This window comes from Oncorhynchus gorbuscha, unplaced genomic scaffold, assembly GCF_021184085.1.
Source record: "Oncorhynchus gorbuscha isolate QuinsamMale2020 ecotype Even-year unplaced genomic scaffold, OgorEven_v1.0 Un_scaffold_1802, whole genome shotgun sequence".
Classification (NCBI taxonomy): Eukaryota; Metazoa; Chordata; class Actinopteri; order Salmoniformes; family Salmonidae; genus Oncorhynchus; species Oncorhynchus gorbuscha.
The window spans coordinates 23,421-35,000 of record NW_025746480.1 but is presented as its reverse complement, the minus strand read 5'-3'; the positions used below and the strand labels follow the sequence as shown (position 1 = coordinate 35,000).

Below are 11,580 nucleotides of genomic sequence, written 5' to 3'. Positions count from 1 at the left end.
TTGGTGGAGCCTGGTGGGTAGTTACCTATAGAGCCTGGTGGGTAGTTACCTATAGAGCCTGGTGGGTAGTTACCTATAGAGCCTGGTGGGTAGTTACCTATAGAGCCTGGTGGGTAGTTACCTATAGAGCCTGGTGGGTAGTTACCTATAGAGCCTGGTGGGTAGTTACCTATAGAGCCTTGTGGGTAGTTACCTATAGAGCCTGGTGGGTAGTTACCTATGAGGAGCCACTGGTTGTTCAGTGTGTTGGTGGAGCCTGGCGGGTATCGTACGTCGGTAGACGGGATGATCTCACACTCTCCCTCCTCTCTAACCGTCACCTCCTCGGTCTCCGGTCCCTCGATACGCGCCAGTGTCAAGCCCCGCGGCTGCCGTGGCAACACATCAATCAATACATCAACGTATCAGCCAAACCAATTCAGAGAGAACACTTCTAACCATTATGACATCACAGTACTGAGACTAAAAACACTCCTGATTGGCTGCTGTGTGTTCTGTTGACATGCTGATTGGCTGCTGTGTGTTGTGTTGTGTAGACATGCTAATTGGCTGCTGTGTGTTGTGTTGACATTCTGATTGGCTGCTGTGTGTTGTGTTGACATGCTGATTGGCTGCTGTGTGTTGTGTAGACATGCTGATTGGGCTGCTGTGTGTTGTGTTGACATGCTGATTGGCTGCTGTGTGTTGTGTTGTGTAGACATGCTGATTGGCTGCTGTGTGTTGTGTTGACATGCTGATTGGCTGCTGTGTGTTGTGTAGACATGCTGATTGGCTGCTGTGTGTTGTGTAGACATGCTGATTGGCTGCTGTGTGTTGTGTAGACATGCTAATTGGCTGCTGTGTGTTGTGTTGACATTCTGATTGGCTGCTGTGTGTTGTGTAGACATGCTGATTGGCTGCTGTGTCAGTCTGTCATTTTTTTTAAAAGAGCAGGTGTTCCTAATGTTTTGTCCACTCTTTTTTTTTGCTGTTGATTGACAGCTGTACTGACCACTAGAGAGACTCCGTCGTGAACCAGGGAGGTGGAGGCGTACAGATGAGAATCCAGCTTCCCCACATACAGAGTGGGCCTAAAACACACAAGACAAATGACATAAAGAATGACAGGAAAAATAAGGTTTTAAACACCTTCAATTACATTGTAACGCAACCCATTAAGAAAATGACTGTGAAAACTGTTAAAATCCCCTGTGGTTGATGAGGAATTGAACAAATGGTATGGTTGTAGAGGGATGAGGCAAAAGGAATGGCAAATAAGTCTGGCTGTACAACCGATTGGCAAACGTCCTGCAAATTGAGAAATCATGTGACTAAACTGAATAAAAAGAAGAAACTAAACTATGAAACAAAGATAAATTACATAAAGAATTATAATAAAAAGCTTTGGAGAACCTTGAATGGCATTTTGGGGGGAAGAAAGGCTAACAGAACACAGAGCATGTTCTTTAATGGAAGCCTCTCCAACATAATCGAGGTAGAATCAGGAATTCCCCAGGGCAGCTGTCAAAGCCCCTTACTGGTAGAATCAGGAATTCCCCACGGCAGCTGTTTAGGCCCCTTACTTTTTCAATCTTTACTAACGACATACCACTAGCTTTTGAGTGAAGCCAGTGTGTCTATATATGCGGATGACTCAACACTATACACGTCAGCTACTACATCGACTGAAATGACTGCAACACTTAACAAAGAGCTGCAGTTAGTTTCAGAATGGGTGGCAAGTAATACGTTAGTCCTAAATAATTTAAGAACAACTAAAAGCATTGTATTTGGGGCAAATCATTCATGAAACCCTAAAGCTCAACTAAATCTTGTAATAAATAATGAGGAAATTGAGCAAATTGAGGTGATTAAACTACTCTTACACTAGCTGTCTGTCTGTCTGTCTGTCTGTCTGTCTGTCTGTCTGTCTGTCTGTCTGTCTGTCTGTCTGTCTGTCTGTCTGTCTGTCTGTGTGTCTGTGTGTCTGTGTCTGTGTGTTTGTCTCTTACACCAGCTGTGTGTGTGTGCTGGCCTGCTCCGTGACAAACTGGTAGCTCCACTTCATGGTGTGTGTGTCGTGGGACGAGAAGGTGAGGTAACGCAGCGTCTCCATGGCAACTGACAGGTGAGGGGCGTGTCTCAGAGAGTCCTGGCTGTACAGGTACACCCCACCACAGGTGACCCATAGTTTTGCATCCACAGGACGTCACCTGGGATAGAGGAGAGGAGGGTTAGCGACAGAGAGACAGGAGAGAGAGAGGAGGGTTAGGTGTAACAGGTGTTTATTGTAACAGGTGTTTATTTTAACAGGCCTGTCAGGTGTTTATTGTAACAGGCCTGTCAAGTGTTTATTGTAACAGGCCTGTCAAGTGTTTATTGTAACAGGTGTTTATTGTAACAGGTGTTTATTGTAGCAGGTGTTTATTGTAACAGGCCTGTCAGGTGTTTATTGTAACAGGTGTTTATTGTAACAGGCCTGTCAGGTGTTTATTGTAGCAGGTGTTTATTGTAACAGGCCTGTCAGGTGTTTATTGTAGCAGGTGTTTATTGTAACAGGCCTGTCAGGTGTTTATTGTAACAGGTGTTTATTGTAACAGGCCTGTCAGGTGTTTATTGTAACAGGTGTTTATTGTAACAGGTGTTTATTGTAACAGGCCTGTCAGGTGTTTATTGTAGCAGGTGTTTATTGTAACAGGTCTGTCAGGTGTTTATTGTAACAGGTGTTTATTGTAACAGGTGTTTATTGTAGCAGGTGTTTATTGTAGCAGGCCTGTCAGGTGTTTATTGTAACAGGTGTTTATTGTAACAGGTGTTTATTTTAACAGGCCTGTCAGGTGTTTATTGTAGCAGGTGTTTATTGTAACAGGCCTGTCAGCTGTTTATTGTAACAGGTGTTTATTGTAACAGGCCTGTCAGGTGTTTATTGTAACAGGTATTTATTGTAACAGGTCTGTCAGGTGTTTATTGTAACAGGTGTTTATTGTAACAGGTCTGTCAGGTGTTTATTGTAACAGGCCTGTCAGGTGTTTATTGTAACAGGTGTTTATTGTAACAGGTGTTTATTGTAACAGGCCTATCAGGTGTTTATTGTAACAGGCCTGTCAGGTGTTTATTGTAACAGGTGTTTATTGTAACGGGTGTTTATTGGGGAACACAGTAATTACCTGTCTGGTAGTGATTGGGGAACACAGTAATTACCTGACGGTAAAACGTACCTGACTCTCTGTCTACGGTCACCACCAACCCATCACCACTGGAGACGAGATGGGCCATCTCTGGAGAAACAACTGCATTATCATACTGTGCAGAACTAGATAAGGACATCATAGTATAATGGTGTATCTACTGTAGTACATCATAGTATAATGGTGTATCTACAGTACATCATAGTATAATGGTGTATCTACTGTAGTACATTATAGTATAATGGTGTATCTACTGTAGTACATTATAGTATAATGGTGTATCTACTGTAGTACATTATAGTATAATGGTGTATCTAATGTAGTACATTATAGTATAATGCTGTATCTACTGTAGTACATTATAGTATAATGGTGTATCTACAGTAGTACATCATAGTATACTGGTGTAGTACATTATAGTATAATGGTGTATCTACTGTAGTACATCATAGTATAATGGTGTATCTACTGTAGTACATTATAGTATAATGGTGTATCTACTGTAGTACATTATATTATCATTGTGTACCTACTGTAGTACATTATATTATCATTGTGTACCTACTGTAGTACATTATAGTATAATTGTGTACCTACTGTAGTACATTATATTATCATTGTGTACCTACTGTAGTACATTATATTATCATTGTGTACCTACTGTAGTACATTATATTATCATTGTGTACCTACTGTAGTACATTATATTATCATTGCGTACCTACTGTAGTACATTATATTATCATTGTGTACCTACTGTAGTACATTATATTATCATTGTGTACCTACTGTAGTACAACATAGTATCATTGTGTACCTACTGTAGTACAACATAGTATCATTGTGTACGTACTGTAGTCGTGTTTCTCATCGTACGGCGGGGCAGAGTAGTCGTTGTATGTTGCGTTCCACCTCAGCTCCTGTGTCTTCGTATCATACATCGTTATCATGTACTCTGGAATAGGATAGAGTATAGTACTGTAGAGTAGAGCTGAGGACAGTAGGGTACAGTAGAACTGAGTAGAGTAGAACTGAGTAGAGTAGAACTGAGTAGAGTAGAGCTGAGGACAGTAGGGTACAGTAGAACTGAGTAGAGTAGAACTGAGTAGAGTAGAACTGAGTAGAGTAGAGCTGAGGACAGTAGGGTACAGTAGAACTGAGTAGAGTAGAACTGAGTAGAGTAGAACTGAGTAGAGTAGAGCTGAGGACAGTAGGGTACAGTAGAACTGAGTAGAGTAGAACAGAGTATAGTACTGTAGAGTAGAGCTGAGGACAGTAGGGTACAGTAGAACTGAGTAGAGTAGAACAGAGTAGAGTAGAACTGAGTAGAGTAGAGTAGAACAGAGTAGAGTAGAACTGAGTAGAATTGAGTAGAACTGAGTAGAGTAGAACAGAGTAGAGTAGAACTGAGTAGAATTGAGTAGAACTGAGTAGAGTAGAACAGAGTAGAGTACAGTACAACTAGTTGAAGAGTAGAGTAGAACTGAGTAGAGTAGAACAGAGTAGAGTAGAACAGAGTAGAGTAGAACAGAGTAGAACAGAGTAGAGTAGAACTAGTTCAATAGAGTAGAACAGAGTAGAACAGAGTAGAGTACAACTGAGTAGAGTAGAACTGAGTAGAGTAGAACTGAGTAGAGTAGAACTTAGTAGAACTGAGTAGAATTGAGTAGAACAGAGTAGAGTAGAACTGAGTAGAATTGAGTAGAACTGAGTAGAGTAGAACTGAGTAGAGTAGAACTGAGTAGAGTAGAACAGAGTAGAGTAGAACAGAGTAGAGTACAACTGAGTAGAGTAGAACAGAGTAGAGTACAGTAGAACAGAGTAGAGTAGAACAGAGTAGAGTAGAACAGAGTAGAACAGAGTAGAGTACAACTGAGTAGAGTAGAACAGAGTAGAATTTACTAGGTACCTGTCTGTCCTATGGTGTGTTGGAGTCAGAATACAGTAGTATTGACTAGGTACCTGTCTGTCCTATGGTGTGTTGTAGTCAGAATACAGTAGTATTGACTAGGTACCTGTCTGTCCTATGGTGTGTTGGGACCTTTGAGAGACAGAATAAAGTAGTATTGACTAGGTACCTGTCTGTCCTATGGTGTGTTGTAGTCAGAATACAGTAGTATTGACTAGGTACCTGTCTGTCCTATGGTGTGTTGTAGTCAGAATACAGTAGTATTGACTAGGTACCTGTCTGTCCTATGGTGTGTTGGGACTGATGGGAGACAGAATACAGTAGTATTGACTAGGTACCTGTCTGTCCTATGGTGTGTTGTAGTCAGAATACAGTAGTATTGACTAGGTACCTGTCTGTCCTATGGTGTGTTGGAGTCAGAATACAGTAGTATTGACTAGGTACCTGTCTGTCCTATGGTGTGTTGTAGTCAGAATACAGTAGTATTGACTAGGTACCTGTCTGTCCTATGGTGTGTTGGGACTGATGGGAGTCAGAATACAGTAGTATTGACTAGGTACCTGTCTGTCCTATGGTGTGTTGGGACCTTTGAGAGACAGAATACAGTAGTATTGACTAGGTACCTGTTCTTCCTATGTACAGCAGTGGTGCATTGGGACAAATGGAGTCAGATGATGATGTGGAGAGACTGGTCTGTTTCTCTCCTGTCTGGGGGTCCACCACGAACCATACATCCTGCTTCTTACCTAAACAGACAACAACAAGGTACTGATGTCCTGAACACATTACTGGGGGTCCACCACGAACCATACATCCTGCTTCTTACCTAAACAGACAACAACAAGGTACTGATGTCCTGAACACATTACTGGGGGTCCACCACGAACCATACATCCTGCTTCTTACCTAAACAGACAACAACAAGGTACTGATGTCCTGAACACATTACTGGGGGTCCACCACGAACCATACATCCTGCTTCTTACCTAAACAGACAACAACAAGGTACTGATGTCCTGAACACATTACTGGGGGTCCACCACGAACCATACATCCTGCTTCTTACCTAAACAGACAACAACAAGGTACTGATGTCCTGAACACATTACTGGGGGTCCACCACGAACCATACATCCTGCTTCTTACCTAAACAGACAACAACAAGGTACTGATGTCCTGAACACATTACTGGGTGTCCACCACGAACCATACATCCTGCTTCTTACCTAAACAGACAACAACAAGGTACTGATGTCCTGAACACATTACTGGGGGTCCACCACGAACCATACATCCTGCTTCTTACCTAAACAGACAACAACAAGGTACTGATGTCCTGAACACATTACTGGGGGTCCACCACGAACCATACATCCTGCTTCTTACCTAAACAGACAACAACAAGGTACTGATGTCCTGAACACATTACTGGGTGTCCACCACGAACCATACATCCTGCTTCTTACCTAAACAGACAACAACAAGGTACTGATGTCCTGAACACATTACTGGGGTCCACCACGAACCATACATCCTGCTTCTTACCTAAACAGACAACAACAAGGTACTGATGTCCTGAACACATTACTGGGGGTCCACCACGAACCATACATCCTGCTTCTTACCTAAACAGACAACAACAAGGTACTGATGTCCTGAACACATTACTGGGGGTCCACCACGAACCATACATCCTGCTTCTTACCTAAACAGACAACAACAAGGTACTGATGTCCTGAACACATTACTGGGGGTCCACCACGAACCATACATCCTGCTTCTTACCTAAACAGACAACAACAAGGTACTGATGTCCTGAACACATTACTGGGGGTCCACCACGAACCATACATCCTGCTTCTTACCTAAACAGACAACAACAAGGTACTGATGTCCTGAACACATTACTGGGTGTCCACCACGAACCATACATCCTGCTTCTTACCTAAACAGACAACAACAAGGTACTGATGTCCTGAACACATTACTGGGGTCCACCACGAACCATACATCCTGCTTCTTACCTAAACAGACAACAACAAGGTACTGATGTCCTGAACACATTACTGGGGGTCCACCACGAACCACACATCCTGCTTCTTACCTAAACAGACAACAACAAGGTACTGATGTCCTGAACACATTACTGGGGGTCCACCACGAACCATACATCCTGCTTCTTACCTAAACAGACAACAACAAGGTACTGATGTCCTGAACACATTACTGGGGGTCCACCACGAACCATACATCCTGCTTCTTACCTAAACAGACAACAACAAGGTACTGATGTCCTGAACACATTACTGGGGGTCCACCACGAACCATACATCCTGCTTCTTACCTAAACAGACAACAACAAGGTACTGATGTCCTGAACACATTACTGGGGGTCCACCACGAACCATACATCCTGCTTCTTACCTAAACAGACAACAACAAGGTACTGATGTCCTGAACACATTACTGGGGGTCCACCACGAACCATACATCCTGCTTCTTACCTAAACAGACAACAACAAGGTACTGATGTCCTGAACACATTACTGGGGGTCCACCACGAACCATACATCCTGCTTCTTACCTAAACAGACAACAACAAGGTACTGATGTCCTGAACACATTACTGGGGGTCCACCACGAACCATACATCCTGCTTCTTACCTAAACAGACAACAACAAGGTACTGATGTCCTGAACACATTACTGGGGGTCCACCACGAACCATACATCCTGCTTCTTACCTAAACAGACAACAACAAGGTACTGATGTCCTAAACACATTACTGGGGGTCCACCACGAACCATACATCCTGCTTCTTACCTAAACAGACAACAACAAGGTACTGATGTCCTGAACACATTACTGGGGTCCACCACGAACCATACATCCTGCTTCTTACCTAAACAGGTACACACACACACACACACACACACACACACACACACACACACACACACACACACACACACACACACACACACACACACACACACACACACACACACACACACACACACACACACACACACACACACACACACACACACGCACACACGTTAACAATGATGTGACTGATGTCCTGACAACAAGGTACTGATGTCCTGACAACACATTGCTGATGTCCTGACAACAAGATACTGATGTCCTGACAACAATGTACTGATGTCCTGACAACACATTACTGATGTTCTGACAACAAGGTACTGATGTCCTGACAACAAGGTACTGATTTCCTGACAACAAGGTACTGATGTCCTGACAACAAGGTACTGATGTCCTGACAACACATTACTGATGTCCTGACAACACATTACTGATGTCCTGACAACAAGGTACTGATGTCCTGACAACAAGGTACTGATGTCCTGACAACACATTACTGATGTCCTGACAACACATTACTGATGTCCTGACAACAAGGTACTGATTTCCTGACAACAAGGTACTGATGTCCTAAACACATTACTGGGGGTCCACCACGAACCATACATCCTGCTTCTTACCTAAACAGACAACAACAAGGTACTGATGTCCTGAACACATTACTGGGGGTCCACCACGAACCATACATCCTGCTTCTTACCTAAACAGACAACAACAAGGTACTGATGTCCTGAACACATTACTGGGGGTCCACCACGAACCATACATCCTGCTTCTTACCTAAACAGACAACAACAAGGTACTGATGTCCTGAACACATTACTGGGGGTCCACCACGAACCATACATCCTGCTTCTTACCTAAACAGACAACAACAAGGTACTGATGTCCTGAACACATTACTGGGGTCCACCACGAACCATACATCCTGCTTCTTACCTAAACAGACAACAACAAGGTACTGATGTCCTGAACACATTACTGGGGGTCCACCACGAACCATACATCCTGCTTCTTACCTAAACAGACAACAACAAGGTACTGATGTCCTGAACACATTACTGGGTGTCCACCACGAACCATACATCCTGCTTCTTACCTAAACAGACAACAACAAGGTACTGATGTCCTGAACACATTACTGGGGGTCCACCACGAACCATACATCCTGCTTCTTACCTAAACAGACAACAACAAGGTACTGATGTCCTGAACACATTACTGGGGGTCCACCACGAACCACACATCCTGCTTCTTACCTAAACAGACAACAACAAGGTACTGATGTCCTGAACACATTACTGGGGGTCCACCACGAACCATACATCCTGCTTCTTACCTAAACAGACAACAACAAGGTACTGATGTCCTGAACACATTACTGGGGGTCCACCACGAACCATACATCCTGCTTCTTACCTAAACAGACAACAACAAGGTACTGATGTCCTGAACACATTACTGGGGGTCCACCACGAACCATACATCCTGCTTCTTACCTAAACAGACAACAACAAGGTACTGATGTCCTGAACACATTACTGGGGGTCCACCACGAACCATACATCCTGCTTCTTACCTAAACAGACAACAACAAGGTACTGATGTCCTGAACACATTACTGGGGGTCCACCACGAACCATACATCCTGCTTCTTACCTAAACAGACAACAACAAGGTACTGATGTCCTGAACACATTACTGGGGGTCCACCACGAACCATACATCCTGCTTCTTACCTAAACAGACAACAACAAGGTACTGATGTCCTGAACACATTACTGGGGGTCCACCACGAACCATACATCCTGCTTCTTACCTAAACAGACAACAACAAGGTACTGATGTCCTGAACACATTACTGGGGGTCCACCACGAACCATACATCCTGCTTCTTACCTAAACAGACAACAACAAGGTACTGATGTCCTGAACACATTACTGGGGGTCCACCACGAACCATACATCCTGCTTCTTACCTAAACAGACAACAACAAGGTACTGATGTCCTGAACACATTACTGGGGGTCCACCACGAACCATACATCCTGCTTCTTACCTAAACAGACAACAACAAGGTACTGATGTCCTGAACACATTACTGGGGGTCCACCACGAACCATACATCCTGCTTCTTACCTAAACAGACAACAACAAGGTACTGATGTCCTAAACACATTACTGGGGGTCCACCACGAACCATACATCCTGCTTCTTACCTAAACAGACAACAACAAGGTACTGATGTCCTGAACACATTACTGGGGGTCCACCACGAACCATACATCCTGCTTCTTACCTAAACAGGTACACACACACACACACACACACACACACACACACACACACACACACACACACACACACACACACACACACACACACACACACACACACACACACACACACGCACACACGTTAACAATGATGTGACTGATGTCCTGACAACAAGGTACTGATGTCCTGACAACACATTGCTGATGTCCTGACAACAAGATACTGATGTCCTGACAACAATGTACTGATGTCCTGACAACACATTACTGATGTTCTGACAACAAGGTACTGATGTCCTGACAACAAGGTACTGATTTCCTGACAACAAGGTACTGATGTCCTGACAACAAGGTACTGATGTCCTGACAACACATTACTGATGTCCTGACAACACATTACTGATGTCCTGACAACAAGGTACTGATGTCCTGACAACAAGGTACTGATGTCCTGACAACACATTACTGATGTCCTGACAACACATTACTGATGTCCTGACAACAAGGTACTGATGTCCTGACAACACATTACTGATGTCCTGACAACACATTACTGATGTCCTGACAACAAGGTACTGATGTCCTGACAACAAGGTACTGATGTCCTGACAACAAGGTAATGATGTCCTGACAACAAGGTACTGATGTCCTGACAACACATTACTGATGTCCTGACAACACATTACTGATGTCCTGACAACAAGGTACTGATGTCCTGACAACAAGGTACTGATTTCCTGACAACAAGGTACTGATGTCCTGACAACACATTACTGATGTCCTGACAACAAGGTACTGATGTCCTGACAACAAGGTACTGATGTCCTGACAACAAGGTACTGATGTCCTGACAACAAGGTACTGATGTCCTGACAACAAGGTACTGATGTCCTGACAACACATTACTGATGTCCTGACAACAAGGTACTGATGTCCTGACAACAAGGTACTGATGTCCTGACAACAAGGTACTGATGTCCTGACAACACATTACTGATGTTCTGACAACAAGGTACTGATGTCCTGACAACAAGGTACTGATGTCCTGACAACACATTACTGATGTCCTGACAACAAGGTACTGATGTCCTGACAACAAGGTACTGATGTCCTGACAACACATTACTGATGTCCTGACAACACATTACTGATGTCCTGACAACACATTACTGATGTCCTGACAACAAGGTACTGATGTCCTGACAACAAGGTACTGATGTCCTGACAACAAGGTACTGATGTCCTGACAACAAGGTACTGATGTCCTGACAACACATTACTGATGTCCTGACAACAAGGTACTGATGTCCTGACAACAAGGTACTGATGTTCTGACAACAA

At 43.5% G+C, this 11,580-nt stretch overlaps 1 pseudogene; it reads right to left on the bottom strand.

The window, feature by feature from the left end:
- Positions 1 to 11,580, bottom strand: part of LOC124024240 — a 54,506-nt pseudogene that overhangs the window by 22,735 nt on the left and 20,191 nt on the right.